Raw genomic sequence first — 23,586 nt, 5'->3', positions numbered from 1 at the left:
CACTTGTCATTAATTTGTTCAAGTGTGTGGAACTATGACGATCTTAATGCTTTTAGTCTGCAGAAAAATAAAATTGGCTATATTGCCCAGGGGAACTTTTATTTTTGTAAAACATTGTTTTGTCTTCCCTTTAATTGCAAAAACAATTTTTCTGTAAATAATATTCGCTCCAGAAGCCATTTGATGTAAGGAGCTAACCTTAAATGATTATCACAAATACAGGAGATGCTTGTTGACTTTAATCTTGAACAGACCAAAGCTATAGTTATATGGAGGAAAACGGTCAGCTGGAAGTGTTCCACATGTCTGCAGTTCTTGGAAAGAACCTACTGGAATAAGCTGTATTACTTGAGGTATCAAAACAGCAAATTGATGGAGACCACTAAACCAACAAATCAAACGAGCTAAAAAAAAAAAAAAAAAAAAAAAAAAGCAGGGAATAGATCCTACAATTAAAGAAAAGAAAAAAAAAACATGCCATAATAGCATTTATAGAAAAGACAAAATTAGCAAGTTCACATATGTGAGTATAGAGAAGGGGAAAGAGGGGAGGTGTAATCAAATAATAGATACGTTTTTTGCATCTTATCAAAAACTCTCAAATGGGACAAATTCACCGGCCCAAATCTAACAGTACTCCATACATTGCTTAGCAAATATATTTCAATGAAAGAGTATTTATTTGAAAATAGATTTTAAAATAAATCTTTCATTGAAATATCTTTATTTCAAAATCGATTTCCAAGTAAAGTAAACATGTAAAGCTAAAATCAATTTTATTTTTTGATTTTGTTAAAGAATTTCTTTTTAATGAGGACTTTGCTGAAATTTTAATTGAATAAAACTGTTTAAGTAAAAGCCCTAGATATATCTACGGCTTTTGACAAGGTATGGCACGATGATCTGATGAAAAGCAGATCCTATGGTATTACTGGACGAATAAACAATTAAATCCTTAAAAGAATCCAGGTTGTTCTCGTTATTTACACCTGAAAGTATCCTGTAACTCTACAAAGTCACCATTCGCCCATGTATGGAGTAGTGTTGTCACATTTAGGCTAGTGCATCTGCTACTAGTCTCACTCCTGAACAGGGTTCAAAAAGAGAGTTGCCAACCTATTAGATCCTCCTGAACTATCAGCTAAACTTCAACCTCTGTCCCATCAATGAATGTTGCATCCATCTGCCTGTTTTACAAGTATTTTAATGATTTAAGATGCTCCGACAAACTACAAGCCCTTGTACCCCCCTGACGTAAAACTCCCGACAAACCCAACAAGGAGCAAAATCCCACCCCTACACAGATCCCCAGATGCCAGAAAGCCTTCTACTCTAATAGTTTCTTCCTCAGAACTGCTAGACTAGAATTTTCTTCCGAGTTCCTGCTGTTCCGACATGCTGAAGTTCAAATGTAACGTAAACAGACATTTTGCTGCTAAACTCCCTGCATAGTATCCCGGCAATTATGTCCCAGATAGTAGCCCCCTACTTCAAAGTGGCACTATGCCTTGTTTGGGGTGAAAATGGAATTAAATGAATTGGGTTTTTTGTTGTTTTGTTTAAATAATTACATTCGCAACTCATGCGATATCTTGTGCACCGATTGCAATCTGATAAATTATAAGAAATTAAGTCAGAAAAACGGCGGTCAATTTTAGTGCAAATCCAACATTTCAACTTCCTGTCGTTCAACTTCCTTTTTGTGAATGCCTACCAACATGGCATTTCTGATAACCTGGGGGAAATATGCAGTCAAGTGTGGCTTTGTGACTGGATTAGCATCTCCAGTTATATCGACATGCTCTGTCAACTTGTTCGAGTAATCAATCACTCAAAAAAAAAAAAAAAATTGTCTTATATTCACTTTCCATGTTAGATGGTATTAAAGCGTTTAATTCGATAATCCTAAATTTCATTTAACCTAATCAGGTTAAATGATATCTAGGGATTATAAATCCTGTTTCTTAGTTACCATTCAACTCTACATCCGAACAGATTTATTTTTGCTGGGGGTGTAGTTAGCTTCTGGAGTGATAATCGACTGTTTTTGTTAATATAATAAAGTGAAGCCGGTCTATTTCTCCAAGTTTGTTATCTTCTATAAAACATCAGTATTTGATTTTGAATAGCCATTGCCTTTTCTTTGTTGGTTGATGTTAACAAAACTTGTTTTGCTTCAATTGTTTCCAGAAAATCTTTTTACTCTCCAGGACGTAAATATCACTAACTAATCTGACAAGTAGCAAAATTGCACCCCATCAGCATCGACGTCCTAAGGTATCCAAGAGCTTTCTGCTCTAATAGTTTTACCCTTGAACTGTTAGATTTCAGAATTCCTTTGTCTTCGGCTTCCCTGACTATATTAAAGTGCAGAAATTTAAATGTAATGCGAACAGACATCTTCCTGCTCAATTCCCTACATAGTGCTCCCATAGATATGGCTTGGCATAGTAGCCCCTAAGAGCAATATATCTTGTTTGAGAGGGGTAAGTACAAAAATAAGATTCAGAGTTCCAGACTAATAATTTTCTATTCAAATATAAATATTAAAGTTCCTTTAAATAGCTTAATAGTGCGGTACTACAGCCGTAAATGCTTTTAATATTTTACCACTTAACTGGAATCTCATTATGTTAATATTTACAATGCCTCCCCACGGGACAGAGTTAGACACCAGGGTCGTTTTTTAACGTGGAGAAAAGGAACAAAAATAAAAATTGTCTCAGTCGTGAAGGATTTCTCCTCCACTAACAATGGTTTCGGCCCGTGCTGATGTATGTGTTTCTATTTTGACTTCAACATCGGCCATCATCAGTGCTAAAAATATGCATAAAAAAATAAGTTACCTCTACCAAGGAGATAAATTTTCTTGCAGACAGTTCATCTATTACATAAAAGGCAAAATGGGCGCTAGCGTTTCTGTATGTCCACGAAAGACTTTTTGCATCGGGATTCTTGCATCGGTTAGATTCCACGAGAAGTTTTTGTATACTTCCATTTGCAAACGGACATCCTTTCTTTTATTTATTTTTTTTTTTTTTTTTGATAGAGTTAAAAATTCCCACTGTCGTCATCTCAAGTGTTTGTCTTTTTCGTATAATAAAGCGAAACCATTCAAACGCAAACCACTGCCTGGCCGCCGGCTTGCTTGTAACTGGTCCTTGGTCAATGTAGGGGAAACCCTTCATACTAAGACAATTACTATTTATTTGAATACTACCAGATTGCCCCTTTTTGGGGGAGAGCTGGTTTTCCCCCCCACATTAAAAACGACCTTGTGTCTAATTTGCTTTCATGAGAGGTTTAAAAGCAATTTAAAAGCAACGCCATTTCTGCAAGTCATCTTTTGTTTTTGATTGACTATGTTAAATTTGAATATTTTAGACTTCCAATCGCGTTATGGAGTAGCGGTAAGACGTCAGATTTTTTTTAACTTTCTTTTCCGTCTTCACATCACAGGTTTGAGCCTGTCTACCTACTATCATTTTTTTTCTGCTCAATATATCTCCAAACACCCGGGCAACACCAGGCACCCAGGCTAGTCTATATAAATCTCAAACATCTATTAGTTCGTGCGTTTGCGTATTCTTATGTCTGCTAAAAACTTTCATCAGTCATAACGGACTGGGTCGAAACTGGTACCATCTGAAAGAACAATCCTCAGGCGCATATGAAAATTAGAAAAAAAAGATTAATTCTGGTGGTCAACTTGACCATTTCTTGCAGGGGGGGGGGACTTTTCGCAATGCGATTTTCGCACATGTAGCCAACTGAAAGTAGGTTTAAAAATGTTTGCAGGATCATGACGTCATAAATCGTCCTGGTCTGATGGGCAAAAGCATTTGCTAGTAACTTTTTTCCCCTTCTTTCCCATTTCCGGTTCAAGCCCGCCTAACGCAGCTAAATTTTTTTTTTTTGCTGTCGCACAAGCGCTCACTGCTATCTTGAAGAAAAATTGTTTGGATTTATTTATTTTTTTTTTTTTAGTGGGATGATTCCAGCACATGGGCAACAAAATGTGGGGAAAAGTTGTTTTGATTTTTTTTTTTTTTTTTTTAATTAGAGGGGCTTCCAGTGTACGGGCTGCTGAAATATGTTATCACCTACTTTTTTTGGGGCGATTCTGTTTTTTCGTGGAGGTTGCTCAATATTCTTAGCTATGTCCAAACCGAACTTTATGTCCACCCTGGCAACGCCAGGTATCTATGCTAGTCTTCTATATCTATAATATAAAAGATAAAATGTGTTATTGTATGCACTTTTTTGCATGTCCGGCAAAGGCTTTTTTCTGGGGGAAGGGGTACCATTTCTCAGAACTTTATATACTCTCTAGATTATAATATCTCCGATTTACAAAAGGAGGGCGTCTATCTTATTTGAGTGACTTTTATATTACAAAATTTCCAATATTTCTTCCTCTTATGTATTTTTCATATATAAAAGTGAAACTACGAAAGTGAAGTTGTGTTCTCGGCCTTTCGTGTCATGACGTCCAGAAAGCAATGAGCTTTGATCAATGCAGGGAAAACCCATCATATCAGACAATTGCTATTCATTTGGACACTCCCCTTTTATGGGGAGTTGGTTTTCCCTAACATCTTGGCCGGGAAAACAAATACGCAGAAAGCTCGGCATGATTTCATTTTTCTATGGCGTGCTGTTTGACCTAAAAAAAAAAAAAAAAAAAAGCAGACGTTTTTTAAGCGTTTAATTTGAACAAGTTTCACGTCTGCCCTCTTAGCATAGCTGAACGTGTCAAGTTTTTTCACTTTTTTTTTTTTTTTCCAGACTTTGCCTCAAGGCTTTAAGTTCGAGCCTACTAACTTTTTTTTTTCCTTTTTTCACGTTCTTTTCCTCCTTCATTGTTGCTTTATACCATTTTTTTCCTACACACACACACACACACACACACACACACACACACACACACACGGGTAACGCCGGGTAGCCCCGCTAGTCAAATATATAAAAGGCAAAATGGGTGCGAGCATTTGTGTATGTCCGCGAAAGGCTTTTTGCATCAGAGTTATCGTGTCGGTTAGATTCCGCGAGAAGTTTTAGCATACTTCCCAGATCGTAATATCTCAGATTCGAAAACAGACACTATCTTTTTTTTTTTTTTTTTTTTTTTTTTGATCGAGTTAAACAAAATTCCCACTGTGGCATCATCTCGAGTGTTTGTTTGGCTTTTTCGTATAAAGCAAAACTGTTCGAAAAAGTGACAGAGCATTAAAATCATACAGTCAAATGACTATGCTTGAATTTGACGCACGCAACTTCTGCTTGCGTGATGGTAACATCGGCTAACGTGTTACATTTTTTTTTCATCTTTTCCTCCTTTGAGTTATGAGCTCGATCCTACTAACACTTTTTTAACACCTCCCAACCGTGTTGTTTATCACCCCCTCCCTCACTGGGCTGCTTTTTATTACCACCCTTACTACACCACTGCAACACACCTGGGCAACACCGGGTACCCCTGCTAGTCTTCTATTATATAAAAGGCAACATGTGTGTGTGTCGTAAAAACTTTCAACAGAGACAAACGATTTTCATGAGATCGGTATCGTTTTAAAGCTTGACGCTTCAAACAACAAATATCGAAAAATTGGCCGAAAACATTAATCCTTGGCCCTAAACTGGGCAGTTTTGTACAAGGAGGGGTCGGTTTTTTTGCATCGCCATTTTTGCAAGTCATCGTATCGGTTGGATTGACTTCACTTAATTTCAATGTTCTGAACTTCCAGTTGGACAATAGAGACATTGGCAAAGATATCACTTTTTTCTCCGCGTTACGGGTTCGAGCCTGCCTGCCTACTACCACTTTTTTCTCTCTACCCAAACTGCTTACTGTTGTTTTATGCCTCCCCCTCTTGCTACTACCACTTTTTAACCCCCCCCCCGATTTCTTACTAGACCCAGGCAACACTGGGAACCCTGCAACTATACCACTTTTTTTTTTTTTTTTTTGTTTAACAACTTTTTGATCCACCTATCCCCGGAGTTCCTTACTACACCAAACTTGACACACCTGGGTAATGCCGAGTACCCCCGCTAGTCTATTATATAAAGGAAACTGTGTGTGTGTGTCTACTAAAAACTTTCATCAGCCGCATCGAACTGGGTCAAAATCAATACCATCTGAAAGAGCAATCCCTCGGACATACAATATGTGAAAATTAGAAAAGATTAATTCTGTGGTAGTTAACTAGACTACTTTTTGGAAGGGGAGGGTTCTGTTTTCGCATTGCATTTTTCATAAGTCACGCACACATAATTCACTAAAACTATTTAAAACCCTTCTTTTGCACCATCATGTAACATTTTTTCCCTTTTCCTCTTTTGCGTTTCAGGTTTGAACCCAGTTGTCGCAGCTTTCTTTCTAGTTGCTTTTGACCGAAAAGTTGTTTTGATTCATTTATTGGGGGAGGGGGAGAGGTCCAACACACGGGCAACAAAAAGTGCTCAATATCTGGAGAACAGCTACTTCTCTTCATATCCCTAGTGCGAAAATATCTGGTCTCTATTCACACTGAACATCTACAGAATACCAACATCAATATGTTACATATGAATGTGTCACCTGTGGAATTTCAACAGGTCCCGCTAGTTTTAAATAAAAAAATAAAAAAAAATCCATGTTCACACCATGTCTATCTTCAGTGCAGTTTTTGTTTTCAATGCACTTAATCATCCCTTTCTTAGTATATTATCCCTGGCAAAGTTTTAAACTTGAGAGACAAAAGTTTTGTACTTTAATTGTCGAAAAAAAAAAAAAAAAAAAAAAAAAAAAAAAAAAAAAAAACATGTCATTTAGTTTCATTTTGTTTCTTAAGATTTTGCTTTTATTTATTTACTGAAAGAAAAATTTTAAATAAAAAAAAATAAAAACCGGTTTAACTTGTGACCTGTTCAATAAAGTAGGTTAATATATATATATATATATATATATATATATATATATATATATATTATATGCAGAGAAAGTCGAGTATTGGTACGGTGAATACTAACAAAAAACTAGACTTAACTCTCACCAATTTTGGGGCAATTTTTTTTTACTGGTTTGGTGAGTACTAAGAAATTGCCACAAAATTGGTGAAAGTCTAGTTTTTTGTGTGTCCGTACTAGTCATATCAATACCCAAATTTCTCTGCATGAATATAATTCATATAAAATTTTTTTTTTTTTTTTTTTTTTTTTTAAACATTTTTCTACAAAGACTCAGCTAATAAAAATTGGTGAATCGATTACAGCACTAGTCTTGGATGCATGCCAAAAACACCAAAATGTTCAAGTTATTAATTTTTTTTTTAAATCGATTAACATTGCTTTTATGGTGTTTCTTAATCTTAATCTTTAAAACTAATTGAATTGCTATAAATTAGTGCAAGTCTGAAATCTGCTTTTCAATATCAGCATTCGTCATGAACAAATGATTCATTGCGATGTGCATTTTCATAATTTTATTTCACCCCCATATTGCATATTGCCGCAGCATATTGCCGCAGAGATCTAAAGAGGCTACTGTGATAAGGTGCCAGATTTATAGTGGACATCAAGTGAACAGTTATGCAGCAGGAAAAATGCTGGAAAAATGGTTGGATCACTCTACCACTCCAATAGAGTATCTCCCTGCTAATGCGGCCCTCTATCTGTATAAGAGCCAGGTACGCCCTATAATGGAGAACTGTTGCCACATCTGAGCAGGTGCTGCTTGGCATGCCCTCTCTTTGAAACCTAGTGATGCCCTTTTCTCTTCCCTGCAACCTCTTTCCCCACAGGAGAGATGTTGCGAGCCTGTCTCTTTGCTTTATTATTTTCATGGCAAATGCTTGACTGAACTCCAATCTATGGTCCCCACTTGCCAACTTTCTGCAAGAAACACTCAACTAGCTACAACCAATATATACAATTTTCCCCACTGACTGTGCCTAAATCAAAACGCAGATTCCACAAACAAAGCTTCTTTCCCAGAACTGCCCACCTCTGGAACAGTGTTCCTCTGGCCTGCTTCCCGGTTGAATACAACATGGTAACCTTCAAATCCAATGTAAGCAATTTCTTGTTAAGCCGTCCACCATAAAATAATCTAATTCTACCAAATTTACACCATTAACGATTACTACACTACCACCTTACATTCATTAACCCTTATCCTCGAGTGGCCTTCGGGCCTTGATAAGTGGTGATCCTAAGTAAAAAAAAAAAAAGTTTGCGCAAATTACAGTTAATTTCTGCACATTGATAATCGGAAATAAGGTGCAAGGAGAGGATTCTACAGGTAAGTGGTCTGACGAAAGAAGCTATTTAGAAATTTTTTTTTTCATTTTGCTGATAGTCTGGTTGATCAAGTATTTATGTTAGAGGATACAATTGAAGTTCGTTGTTGCACATTCTATGAAACACGCATAAAGATGCAACATTATGGTGATGTGGAACAGGGGTTGAAGCTTGGTTGACAGTGCGAGATCTATTGGATTCAAGACTTTTGCACCAGAAAGAGACAAGTGGTTGGCCGATTAAAAAATTCATGCTAATATTCGATGCGGATTGAATACAAAAGCGTTCTTGGTAATTGAATAATTTCAAACAAGGTTTATATATATATATATATATATATATATATATATACACACACACACACACATGCACACACACACACTAGCTGGGAGATCCAACGTTGCCCGGGATTAAATGATCAACGAATGTTTCACACTCCATATTTTTGTCATCAAAATCAATGAAATCGCCCATTTTCTTTTTTCAATCAAATCGATTGATTGCCTGCTCTAGTTGGGGACCCATCTCTGTACTAGGAGGAAGTTTCACATGCCTCCTTGCAGTAACTTAGTTCACACTCCACAATACATTGTAATCTACATTGCAATGTAGACTACAATCTATTGTGGACTAAGTCACGTTAAAGTTTAAAATGCAGTCGAGTATCATACTTCAATTATGCTCTAATCAGAAACATTCATTTTGAATGCGCTTCTGTCATATCAAAGAACCTACTGTTGATTTTATATACCTGACCTTACTGCTTGTGCGGTAATAAAACTTCTCAAATGCACTTGTGATATTAGGTTGTGTAAGGTGTAAACTCTGGTCAAAATCGCCTGTTCCTTCTTTCATCAGATTATTTTGATTATCGATAGTAATCGAAGCTATTCTTATACAAAACATATCTAAGAACACTGCCAGGCACATAAAGTGTATATATATATATATATATATATATATACACAGAATTTTAAAAAAAAAAAAGCTTTACTAAAATTTTAATTGTATGATATATGTATATGTAAACAATTTATGTCATAAAACCTTATTTAATTCGGGGGTGGGGGACAATTTTCATATTTATCGAAACATATCGGCATACAATCCCTTGTGTATTTGGATGATACGGACTATTGTCACTTTTCAGCTGATGTAACCTTCGTCCTCCTTCAGATGTACCTTATCAAACTTAGGAATTGTTCACAATTCCGTGTAGATTCCACAGTTCGACAGAAAGATTCCCAGAGTTCAAGATATACGTGAAGGTTGGAGGTTACATCCGCTGAAACGTTATGAAATTCATTTAAAATGAGAACAGTAGTCCAAATACAAATTATCAATCTTCATCTAAAAAGTTCAGAAACAATTCTTTCTACATTTTCGTGATATACAAAAGTTTGTTTTTTTTTAAGGTTTCAGTGCATAAAACTTCATCTGTCTAATTGGAGTAAATCTAATTTTACTTTTTTTTTCCTTTAAGAAAAAAAAAAAAAGGATTGATATTTTGTATATCACAAAAATATATGCAATTAAGAAAGGCAGAAACAATTACATGCTAATAATTTTTATTTTTTAGCATATGAAAATTGTTCCTTGAATTAACGATTATTGTATATGATATTAAAAATTCTAATGGTATATTACAGAGTTGTAACTTAAATGTGTGTGTGTGTGTGTGTGTGTGTGTGTGTGTGTGTGTGTGTGTGTGTGTGTGTGTGTGTGTGTGTGTGTGTATACACACACACATATATATATTTGTACGGTGGATTTAATATCTGCAGTTGTTAATCTGGATTGTAAGCAGAGATAAGTCCATAAGTAGTGTAAGTTTCGTTTCAAATGATTAACCACGCATTCTCTGATGCATAAAACAAAAAAGAAAAACTGCAATCCAGTCATTTCTAAAAAAAAAAAAAAAAAAATTAAAACTATGTCACAAGGGGAGGGGGTAGCACCTATTCATGTATTTATGTAAAAAGAAGGTGAGGGGAGCATGAGAAGTACCGCAACACCACGAAGTGGATTTAATATTTCATTCTACATCATCTTCACTGAAATCACCAATTCAAAATAACAGATTAAATAAATAAAAAGGCGTTGTTATGTCGGCTCAACTCCACGATTTGTAATATTAACTAAAGCGTTCAACCCATGTTGTCCTTATCAGAGCTGTTGAGTCAACACAAAACTTTCATTGGGACCTTCACTTATCGTTGACCCCCACCCTTACAATTACTACAAGCTTATTCAATGGTTTGGTTTTACGGCATATCAACCCTTTTCAGGTTATTTAATGCCGAATCCAGTTATTTTGGAAATGGTATTCATGTTGCATTTAGTTATTTTGTAGGTTTTTATTTTTCAAGCTCTTTGTATTTTTTTAATCACTTTTTGTAGTGTGGTTTGATTGTTTCATAGTGGATTTTATCATTTTTATTCCCTGCACTGCAGAACATGAATGAGTTCTGCAATGGGAGAGGGAAAAGGGTTACAGTATTAATGTGTGGTACATTTTAAGTTAGGAAACCAGTCAGGAAATGGGGAAGATAAAAAGAGAAAGGAAAAAGGGGGGAAATGTGGGTTGTTTTTGGTTTTGCAAAAGGAAGTAGAAAAACAAAAAGCATTAATGTTAGGTGCATTTCGTCTCAAGAAGCCAATATTTTCAGACAGCCTGATCTGGTAGCACCAGCTTATTCAATGGAATTTACAAATATTGTCTCCTAGTGTAGCTTTAGGATATGACAATTTCTATTGTACTCATTCTTTATTATTGCAAGAATACATACCTTGTACACGTGTAAATAATGCATTTCTTATAATTAAAATATAGCGTTAGCTAGAGATTTTAAAGTTCAATCTAAATGACATTTAGATGACAAACTAAAGCCAATGCAATTTCACTTATATATATATATATATATATATATATATATATTATTGTCGAACTATATTAATGGCGTGATAATAACTTGCTTTGTTACAATCGATTGCCCCCAATCGCTTGTATATGCCCATCAGGAGAGATGACAACTTTGTATTAGCATCATCATGTATAGCAAGCCTTAATTAAGGTAATACTAAAATACAATGACGAATTATTTGAGAGTTCTCTTATGGCTGACAAAAAGAACAAGTTACTCCCATAAATTAAAAAAAGGTTTTTGTTTGAAATTCTGTACGAATTCCTAAATTACAAAAAAAAAAAATTCTTAAGTCTGATAAGACGAAACCAAAGAAGGTCAAAGGTTACATCACTTACTGAACTTATCAAACTGAAGGAGCATTCATCCTAAGCAGGTTGAAACAGCCCTTTTCCACAGGAGGAAGTTTTATGGGAATATCAATTTCACAAGCGGTCCGCAATCGCATGTATATCCAGGTCAGGGTAAGATTTTTTTTTTTTTTACCAGGAAGGTGCTGTCCTCCTCCCATCTGATATTTTTTAATGGTCATTCATTCGATAAGGATTAGGTTCAACGTTGCTTAACTTCACTGATCCAACAAGAACCATGTATCCTAAGCTATTCCAATATGGATGGTTGCTAACTGATTACCAGTCATTTAAAAATTCCTATTAAATTTTTCTCAGTCATTATTATTTAGTCATTTTAATCTCCATATGTTCACACACAGTAGTGAGCCCCTGAACATTTGGCATATGGTTGCTATGTTTGCTAATAGGCTTCGAGACCATGGTTCAATCATCAGTTATTTATACTAAAGACTAAAAACAGAAATGCTGCTTAATGTCCCTTTTTCTTTTCTAAATTATGTGGTGACGAATAAAAGTGAAGTATGCTTAAGAAAAAGTACCGCCCTCCCATACATCATGGTGCTGTAGCCATTGGAAAGGGCACTTTTAAGTCATCAATGACAGTGGTTGATCACTTTTTTCATTTTTATTTTAAAACTTTAATGGACTTTAATCACGAGTTTGCCAGGTACGACTAAATATTGCCTTGATGAGAATATAATCACAATACCTATTGTAAACAAAGTATTGACAATTAGTAATCGTAGAATTCTCATTGATTTTTTTTTATCCATAACTGAATATTTTTTTTCAGTTTTTTTTTTTTTTAAGAAAATATGCATCTAATAGATTTGATGGGATCAGAACCCATCTTGGCCAGCACATTGTTGTTTCTATCTTAGGACACCAACCATCCATCCATCCAATATTCCATCCTGATCTTTTCATTTCCCCACTTAGCTCCCATTTCCATTTAGAGACTGACTTGCTCGTTTTCAGTTGACCTGAAAAATACTGAGCAGTCCGACACCTAGCAAAGGGTTGGATGAGGCACTTATTACCCATTAGTATTTTGTTGGATTCTTAACTTTTCATTTGGGGAGAGGGGGGGTTGTAGATCTTTCCATTCCTCATATTTCCATACTTTTCTAAATAAAAATTTCATTGAAACTATTGGGGATTTTTAAAGCAGGTTTAAAGCCATTGAATGAATGCAGTATTTTGGTGAAAGAATCTAGCTAAGAGTAAAAGTTTTTTTGTTTTTTTTTGTAAAAAAAATAAATAAATAAAAAAAATAAAAAAATTCAACCCATCTTCCAAAATCAAACAGTCCATAGTGTCCAAGTTGAATGAAAATCACAATTCTTTTTAGACTGAATAAATCGGCTATTACATAGTTTTTGTTTGTGATCATAAAAACCAGTGATAATCACATTGACATCCACATGAAACATCAGCCATGTGAAGCAAGGGTTGCACAATACCAACCACACTTCCCCTGGATTGACACTTACATGAAACATTAGACCATTAAATAATTTTGCACCTAAGACTTGGTATATTTGAACATGTGGAATTGTGAAGCAAAGGTTGCACAATCCCAACCACCACCCTATCATGGAAGACTAGATTTAAGCAAGCAAGGGCGCAAGATCCAGCTGTTTTACGGCACATGAAATCTTTTAGTTATGTAATACTGAAATCTTTTTCATAAGCGTTACTCTCAATCTACAGTCTGCAATAACGGACTTTTGTCCAACTTTTAACTCGATCACACGCTTTAAGGCTAGTTTTACAGAGATCTTTGTGCAGGGCATCTGCCTATCTCATCGGCTTTCACCTTTGTTGCTTTCTGGTGACCTCTAATGTAAATCAAGTTCCACTATTGATAGTACGATGATGACCTGTGTGAGAACTCCAAGCGAGTTAATAATAATCTGTCATTTTCTTATGTATTAATCCTGGGCTATAACGGAATCCACAGTAACAAATTTTTGTCTTCATTTGATAAAAAGGTTTGGTATGGGTGAAGGTCAGTTTTACAGAGATCTTTGTGCAGGGTATCTGTCCATCTCATCGGCCTTCCCCTCTATCACTTTCCAGCGATTTCTAGTGCAAAAGTTTTACAATGGCGTCATTGGCCCTCACTACATGTCCAAATTGTCTGAACTGCCATTTCCTCATGCTGAAACAATACACATTGTAAACAATTCATTAAACACAAGCTGCTAGTTTGCACAGGCATGTTCATACTTCTGCAGTATACGTGATTGCAATAATGTTTTAACTAGCAGGGTAACCTGACGTTGCCCAGGAAGTTGTATTTCAATTTTCCCAATAATAGACTTCCTACTGATAGCACACACGCAGTAAACCTTACTGTAAAAACCGAACTAATCAAAATAAACTTTTAAAAAATAAATTAGTTAATCTTATATTTTATTTGTAGACTATTATCCTCATCTTTTTATAGCTCAACACAATGTTTCGGCCAACTATTCCTCTGACCTTTGTCAGGTTGTTAACCATGACAGGATAGGAATGCTGAATCTTCAACTGTATCTTCAGTAATTACTGCCTTCCATAGTTGTCCCATCACATTTTGGTCAACTAATCCTCTGCCTGGCTTTGAGTAGGATTGAAACCGCTATCTTCATACAATGCTCACCTGGAACCGTAGAGATTCAACGTTTATCCACCGAAAGGAGATCAAGGTTGGATTTTTTGGTCTTGTAAATCCAAATTTTTTTGCTGTTTTTTTATTTTATTTTTTTTTTTTTTTATTATCTAACCTTCCATTGTCAGGTCCTTACCGAAGGTTATATTATTTAATATTGGAATTCTTTTGAGATGAGTAATCTGTATATTTTATTTATTTGCGGAATATTATTTTTATCTTTTTATAGTTGGACTAGCGGAGGGTACCCGGCGTGGCCCGGGTGTTTGTAGGTGTGTGTGTGTTGGTGGTGGTGGGGGAGGGGATGATCAATACAACCTTGTTTAAAAAAAAAAAATTAAAAAAAAACGTTGGCCGAGTGTTTGGAGGTGTAAAAGAAAAAAGTTTTAGTAGGAAAGTAGGCTTGAAACCCGAACCTTTGACGTGGAGGTAGAAATGAAATGGAAAAAACCCTGGGATCTAACCATCTCGGCCATGAGAGATGAGTAATGAAAAGCATCTTAATTTAACGTTTATAAAATAAAATTAACAGGTGCGAGAAACCTAAGTCGCGTGATGCTTGATCTTGAAACATGACGCGGCTGCAAGCCAGTTTTCGCTTGTTTTATACTGAAAAGCGAAAGATACACGGGACGCTCTAAAAGTTTGGAAAAAATAGTGCATGAAAGTCGGGAAAATTAAATAAACAGACAACCCCCGTTCGTAACTCTTAGATATTATCATTTAGACATGATATAAAGTTTTAAGGAATGAGCCAACTGAGAAGTCCAGCCAACCTGGATCATTCTCTGGGGCCCATGGATAGAAACGCTGAATTACTACAGTTCCAGGTAAGTATTGTCTGAAGATAGCAGTTTCAATCCTACCTAAAGCCAAGGTTAATGATAGTTAATTTTACTTCTAGAATAAATACGTTTTACAAAGAACAAAATGAAAAAAAAAAAGAAAAAACTAATGTGCTCTCTCGCTAAATCCTGTGATTCTTATTTCACTTAAAAATGTTCAGAATATTTTTTGTGTACATGTTAAAAGTGAAAAAAAATTTTTTTATTGACTTGTTTATCATAGGTAAGATTATATTTAAATTAACGTGATACTTAACCATATCTGGAAAACACGTGACTGGGGTCCACAGAAAAAGTGGCCTATCAGTTATTAAGATTTTGTTTCTTTGCTTCTAAAAATAAATATAAACAAAGATAAAAAATAAATTTGCAGATGTGATTATAATGATTGAAACAAATTGGACACATACTTTCACTTAAGACAGTGAGTCAAGTATGATAACCATTCGGCCAGCATGACATGCTTTTTAAGTGTTTTCAAACCAACTTATATTTACCATAAGTAATCTGTAATGTGAATTATTCTGGCATGCATAATCATGAAACGGTAAACAAATCTGACAATATGTACCAATTTTTTCAATTGACCCTTTAGCATGAAAACCTATTAAAGTTTTCTACATGTCTAAGCTTTCGATCAAATTTAAAGCCTGTAGATTAAAAATTTGACTATATAGGTTGAGAAGCGTCCTCACAGTCATTTTTATACAGAGATTATGAGGAATCATTTTGAATTAAAATCTATTTAGAAATAGACGTTTTGTATTGAGAAATAAACTTAAAATATGTAAACTTTAAAGAAATATCAATTATCTAACAATGGCCGTTTAATTTAAGTTGATATAAAAAACGAAAAGAGCCAAAAATAAAAGGTTAAAGCCAAAATGAAAACAGTCCATATGAAAACTTTGTCAATCATAAAACAAATTATGAAACAATATTCTATGAGCTATTGCTTATAGATTCCTGCGAGGTACCGTTTTTTAGAATAAAAAAGAAAAGTGCTCGTTTCATTTTCCAGTTCAGTTTCAGATCATTGTGTTTCAGTTTGTAAGATAAAGTGAAATTTAGACTGCCATTGTTGGATAATTGGTATTTCGTCAACTAATGTTCACATTAGTAAAGTGTATTTCTCAATACAAAATGTGTATTTCTCAATGGATTTTAACTTGAAATGATTCCCTATGTAATTAACAAAAAAGCATTTTTAATACAGCAGTTTGTTTTTCTCCCAATTCACTCATACCATAATTTAGTGACTTTTCCAGAACTTATTAGGGGATCTACCAAACTAAGACTGACCTTAATTTTCAGTCATGAGAAAAAGAAAAAAAAATTCAGTCATTCTAAAAATAACATCTGTTGACATGAAGATTCATTCATGCGTGTCATCAAAACATTCGCTATGCATCAGGTAGCGCATTTCAAAGTTAAAAAAATAAATCTAAGAAAAGTAATGGAGCCATTTGTTTGTTTGTTTTTTTTTGCACTAAGAAGCTATCATTTACTAAGGCTAAAAGCTACTCAAGAATAAGAATTAATGGGATTGTCAGTATGACAATGAACATCATGAGGATTGAAAAAGACGAAATAGAGAAAAAAATTGATTATCTGAGGGGATGGCTCTACAGATATTTGTTGACATGAAACTTGAAGACAATCCTGCTTTTTTTTATTTTATTTCTCTAGAATGTTTAGCTTTTTAGTTTGGGTGTTTTATTTTGATATATCAACCCTCTTAAAGTTATTTTATGCCAAAGCCAGTAATTTTGGAAAAGTTTTTATGCTTTTAATCTGTTATATCTTCAATATTTTTTTATTTGTGGTATTTAGTTTACGTTTTTGTATAGGAAAATTGTTTTTGGTTTTGGAGAACAGGATTGAGTTTTGCAGGAATCAGTCCTGTGGAAAGTTCTTGGAAAGAAACTATCCATGGAAATTCCGTTTTGGCTTTAGGTATACAGGAAGAAAGGAAAGACTTGTGGTAATGATGACAAAAGAATTCTTTCTGTGAATGTTTTTCAAAAGAACCATAGACTGGAGCTCAGTCAAGCACCAAACATTGTGTTGTGTGAATAAGCGAAAGAGTTCAGCAGATTGTGTTATCAACTAACATGATATCTTGTGATTATGACACATCTTTGCTTTCTGCAACTATTACACTTCAGATCATTTTATTTACACCGTATCTTCATGACAATGCGCCTGCTCACGAACCACACATTGGGCAGTTCATGGCAGAGAACAGCATCATCTTACTGAAACAACCTCCATATTCTCTGAATCTTGCTCAATGTGACTTTCTTCCCTCCACACCAAACTTGTTTCAATAGTGTGGCGGACATCAAGAGTGCTATAACAATGGAGTTTAAGGTATCCCTGAAGAATCCATCCAGCAAAGAATGAAGGAGAGAATTAGATGCTAAGAAAAAGAGTGGGGTACTTTGAAGTGAAAACCATGTTTGTTTTGGAATCCAAAAATGGTTTGTGACCACAGTTCCATTACAATTTATAACACTAAAACCATTTAGACAATTTGAGGATTGTAAACAAACATCCTTTGTGTCAGCACATCAAGAGCTAAACGCGTTAAATGTTTTTTTCTCTTAAAGGAATTCTAAAAGAAACATTAGTTTCCTGAAAAACATTAGCTCATTTGAGAAACATTTGATCTATTTAAGTTACTGAATCTACACATACCCAAATTTTGAGTAAATTTCAATATTTTTTTTTAGACCCAAACTTATTTTTATTCCAAACATTTTATAGGCCCATAACGTCAGTGGGGAAAGCTATTTTTAACAAAGCATTTCTTCTTGCTTTAAAATATAGTTTGTTTTATGACATCAACCCTTTTTGGATTATTTAATGTTGAATCCGGTCATTTTGAAAAAAAATTTCATGCTTCAAGTTCTTTATATTTTCAAACTTTCATTCATAGTGTTTGGTTGCTTTGTAGATAAAAATTGATTTTCTTTGATTTTACAGAACACAAATAAATTTAAAAAATGTTTGGTACATTTTAAGTCCGGTGACCAGTATCTTTAGACAGCCTAATCTGGTAACACCAGACTTTAAATACTTGGGGATTTTTACTCCAATGAAGATTCCCAAGAAATATAGGATTATTACCCAATCCAGAGACACCTACCAATGTTCTTAATAAAAGGTTAATATCTAATAATGCCCTATAAAAAGGTAAAGGAATTAATTTTTGAAAATTTGTGGGCTGGTAAGTAAAAAACTTTTCCTACATACCATGTAAAACTTGAGTTTTTGTTTTTTTTTAATTAAAAAAAAAATTAAATTTTTATGATCGATTATGGATTATAAGCAACTACTTTTCACAAGTTGTCATTGGGTTCAAAGGAAGTGCAATCACCTACAAGGAAGATTGATCTCTATTGAAAACGATTTGTGAAAGATGTGATTTTTCTTGGCATGTCTTTGAAGCATGTGGTCATACATTTTCTTATGCAGTCTTTTGCATTGTATTCTGCAAGATCTTTCAAGCTTCACTGGTTGGACAGTAAAGGGCAGATAAATCCGTGTCGCATCGCATGGCCCTGTACACCTTTGCAGATGGTTGGGTCAGTTTTGTGACCCCATCTAGTCATAAAGTTTTCATTGTCCCATTCCTGTTCTAAGACAGTTGAGCATTTTTTACTGGAGTTAGGGTGTTTCTGAAACAGAAGGGATGGCTTTAGAGATATTCCCATGTCAGAAGGGGAGAGGCATTCTCTAGCTGTCTGGTACTACTAGTCCATTTAAAAATAGGCCCTGTCCTCTAAGTTGTACTTTGCTTATAGTTCTGAGGACAGTCTCCAGAAGTTTGAATTTGTAGACTCATTTTAGTGACAAGTGTGTTGGTAGAGGATCTGAATTAAGTTTGATCTTCTGTATAAAAACTTGTAAGCTTCTAATCTTAACCAATCGTTAACTTTTTCCCTGGGTTGAGTTAACAATTGGTATGCATGTGAGTGGACACCAAGCCCAAACTCAATCTTTCTATTGAAGCTGTGTTACAACTGCCTACCATGGTATGGACATGTTGAACGAAGCTCTTGTCAAATAAATCTACACAGATCTCAGTCGATCAAGAAAAAAAAAAAAAAAAAAAAGATTTGGAATCACTGTCAAATACTGCGCTCAAATTAGCTCAATCTTACTGAGAATACAGAGAATAGCAAAATTACGATTAGGTGGATTTTAAAACAGCCATATCCATAGTGCAAGGTTAAATGCAAGTGAATGTTGAGTGACTATTAATTCAGTCTTTCTAAGGATGCAGAGGAATGAAAAGGCTATGAATTGGATTTGTGGTGTGATGGAGGTCATGTTGACTTTCTGCTATTGAAGCTGAAGGTGCTCGAACTGGTGTAAGTTGTGTTACAATGGCCTACAGTGGTATGGACATGTTAAACAAAAGTCTGGTTTAATAATTGAGGGTGATCCAGAAAAAGGTGGGGATAAAGAAGTTCTCAAATCATTGTTAAAGATGACCTTAAGCAATGACACAGCTAAACCAACATGAACGATAGTTTCGTGGAGAAAGTAATTTTGTGTTGACATGATTACAGTGCAACACATCTGATTTTGAAGAGACAAACATTGCTAAACAATGAAGAGGCCATGTCTAAAATATGAAAATAAGGCGGATTTAAATTATCGACACCATTCCCAATCATTAATCCAAACTCAGGGTTAGTGTCGAGTTTAATGAAAAGAATATATTTCTTTTTAAAAAGATAATCTGCAAGACTTGGCACCAATATCAAGAGTTGACAAACATAGGGCCATCCAAAATTGAACCATGGTTTTAATTCACCTTTAACCTTTCTATTCATTCAAGGGTTGAGGGATTTAATTTGTAGAGGACACGATTTCATCGATGTTTATTTTACGTTGTACTTGTGTGAAAGGTCAAAAGAGCAAATTGTCAAAAATAGATGCAACACAATAAAAGAAATTGGCACCAAAGCAATTCAAATCATGGAAATATATGTTATAGCTTGTCTTTATGTAATCTAACAATAAATCTGCTCAGAAACGAGTAATTCTTTTACAACACTGAATATAGCAATTTGTTTGGAAAGCTTGCACCGAATTTTAAAATGACCTATCAAAAACTAGCATGAACTTTCCGGACAACCCGATATATTTATTGTGCAAACCTAAAACACTTTCTAAATTTAACTGTACCAAATAAAAGGTATGCGTATATCTATATATATAAAAGTGAACGTGTGTGAGTGTGTGTGTGTGTGTGTACATTTCCCTACGCAATAACTGTCAATTTTTAGTCGACAGACTCGAAATTTGATATACAAGGTACTGAGGTTTGAGAAAATTGATGTGATTGGTTTTTGGCCAGAAATTTGGCGATTAAGGGGTCAAAGTTCAACGATTTGACCTTTGAGAACTCGTTGAAACTCCGACAATTTTGGATCTATGCACTTGAAATTTTAGATATAGGTTCCTTGGACATGGATCTAACTTAACTTGATTTGAGCCCAAAACAATAAATGTTAAGGGGGTCATAATAGGGGTCAAAGTTTTAAAAAATCGACCTCTGCGGTCTCTGACAAATTACTCAGACAATTTCTGGTCTAAATATTTGAAATTTTACATAAAGGGTATTCAGAGATAGGGCAAGCTTTTTCATCAGTTTGGATCGAAAATTTTTAGTTACCAATATATAAATGTATGTCTGTTTGCATGTCTGCCTTAAACTTTCAATAGAGGCGACGGATTTTACCAAGATCAGTTCGACCTTTCATACGACAAATATCAAAAAATGGCTAAAAACATTAATATCTTCCCCTTCAATTAGGCACTTTTCTACAGGGGGGAGGGGTCACTTTTTTTCGCCGATATTTTTTAAAGTTATCCTCTCCTTTAGATTGTCTAGCCTTAATTTTAAAAAAAGTCGTAACAGCATAAACGTTAGGTTTTACCCCATTCTTTTCCTCCTTTGCGGCACGGGTTCAAGCCTGCCTTCCTACTACCACTTTTTTTTTTTTTGCTCAACATACACATACAAACACCCGGACAACGCCGGGCTGAAATGCTAGTATCATATATATATACATATATATATACACACACACACACACACACTACAGGGCACCCGGTATTACCCAGTCGTAAAATATGCTTAAATATGACATTCTGATTAATGCAGAAGATTTCATATATTGGACCCAATATATAGCAATCATTTAAAGAGTTAAAAATAAATGACTCGTGCATTACCAAACATTAAAACCAAGATGTTTAGCTTACGATTTATTTTTTCTTTTGACAATAATGCCTGACCTATGAAGACGTGTTTGCTGGAAGGCTAAAAACTAAAATGAACCAATAGCTTATGATGTAACGCATGCATATTCGTGATGCCGTCGTTCAACCATCACCTGGTAAATTTGATTTTTTTTTATTTTCACTTTTGCACAAATTTACCCAGCTAAAGCCCAAATATAAAGTTTTGCATATGTTTGAATACCCTATATATTAAGTCTGTCTGTAGATTAAAAACTGACAGGAGTTTGGTAGGCAAAATCTTTTAAACATATGCATACAAAAATACATATAGAAAGAGGTTTGTGTTTACTATCATTTTTTTATGCAAATATTATGCAAGTATAAATCATGTAGAATATTTGCATGAATATAATTACACGTAATAGTTAACTAAAGATGTCCATCTCATAAGAAAACCTGAAAAATCTAACAGGGAATAATTAAAATGAGTATTTAAAGGAATATGCAAATTAGATCTTTTGCTAGTGAATGCAATTCTACGACCCATATATAACAAAGTTGTATTTTCTTTTTAAATAAATAGAAATAAGAGGTTTTTAATATGAATACACACAAAAAAACATAATATATTTTAATATTCTAATTACATAAAGAAAATAGGATCAGATTCTCAGCATCAAATATAGATACAATTTCATCAGGCAAATTGATATTTAATTCTGTCTGACCAGTAAATAACAATTTTTCAGCCTGTGTTATTTACAAAAGACAATTCCTATCTATTTCATCGTTTACATATTATAACCGTTAGTGAAAGATCATGCTAAACACTGCTATTTTATTATGGAATGTCATGTTCATTATCAAATTACATTGCTGTGCTTGTTATAAATAACAAACTTCGTACAGACAGAATCCAGTCATATAAAGTTAATAATCCTAATAACTTAACACCTGAATGTTCTTAATATAGCTATTACTTTTGTTTGCCCTTAAATAAAAGGTGTTCACCACCATAGAAAAGGGGGAGGGAAGGTAACTGAAAATCAGTAAACCTTAGTCTTTAGCAAAAACTAATTTGCTTTTCTTTATCAAAAAAAATAAATAAACTTCTAGTCATTAATCGATATGAAGGTAGTCTCAAAAGTAATGTCTTTTTTTAATAAAAAAAAAAAAGTGAAAAATTAAATTACTGATTTTATTCTATGTATTTTAGCACAAACAATAACCCTGGCAAAGTATATATATTTGTCTTTTTTTTTTTTTTTTTAAACGGATTGTACATCATATTCAATTTAACAACCATTGTTAGGAGTTATATTTCTAGAGTAAACATTTAATTCTCAGTCTAGATTGAAAAGTGTATTATTTTGTCCCATCCACACAAATCAAGCAATGTCAGGTTAACATAAGTATATTTGAGGATTGTGCGAATATTGCTTCATTGCAAACTCTTCGTTCAGACACCCATACAGGGAATATCTATTGTCTCTAGAGACTCGATGGAGGCCTTTAGATATGCATTCATGCAGAGATTTTGATGAATACTTTTCGTGGTTGGCACCAGATTTACAGGATGGAACAATAAATTTATCGCTCTAAAGAAAATAACACCAGTTTTATTTTAAAACTTATTGAAAAAAAAATTAAATCAGGTAAGTTGTGTAGTATAGCTGACATCTATTCAATGTAGGCACCTTCAGCCTCAATCACCGCCTTGTCCTTTCTAGGGTGACAATGTTATCGTTCAAACCCAGTTTTAAATGCTGAAATTTCAGAGGATTCAATTTTTTTTTAACTACCTTATTAAAAAAAGTACAATTGCTTAATTTTTTTTCTCCAAATTTTCCACTATACGAACTTAGACGCAAGATCAAACTAGTCCTTTTTTTTTTTTTAGTCCTTTTTTTTGTTTTTAGATAGTCCTTTGGTTTTTTTTAATTTTTTATTCCACTGTGTTATTAACTTAGGCAAAATTTCTGATAATTAGGCAGAGGATAAAATCTAAACATTTTAAAGTTTTTCTTTCATACATATTTTCAACAACTGTACATTTATAACCACTTTAGTTACAAAAAGGTTTCCTTCATAAAACTTCTTACATTTATAAAAATGAAAAGGAATTATGTGAAATTATCAAGAGTTATTTTCTCTTGAGTTCTGCAAAGTCTTTAATAACATTAATCGATTATTTCAAATTCAATACTGTAATAACATAGTAAAACTAATTCTTTTAAATGTAATGTTGCGAGTTTGTCTGC

The 23,586-nt window shown here is 34.2% G+C and overlaps 1 protein-coding gene and 1 long non-coding RNA gene across 12 annotated transcripts in view; both read right to left on the bottom strand.

The window, feature by feature from the left end:
- The window catches only part of LOC145260330 (echinoderm microtubule-associated protein-like 2), a 488,936-nt gene that overhangs the window by 424,716 nt on the left and 40,634 nt on the right, over nt 1-23,586 (bottom strand). The window lies entirely within an intron of this gene.
- On the bottom strand, nt 4,030-6,783 carry LOC145260329 (uncharacterized). The gene is made up of 2 exons (XR_013864273.1): nt 4,917-6,783; nt 4,030-4,886 (listed from the first exon to the last, which is right to left on the bottom strand). It is a non-coding gene; the product is annotated as an uncharacterized LOC145260329 (long non-coding RNA).

This window comes from Euprymna scolopes, chromosome 36 (genome assembly GCF_053919585.1).
Source record: "Euprymna scolopes isolate OS-2025 chromosome 36, ASM5391958v1, whole genome shotgun sequence".
Classification (NCBI taxonomy): Eukaryota; Metazoa; Mollusca; class Cephalopoda; order Sepiida; family Sepiolidae; genus Euprymna; species Euprymna scolopes.
This window is presented reverse-complemented; position numbering and strand designations above follow the sequence as displayed.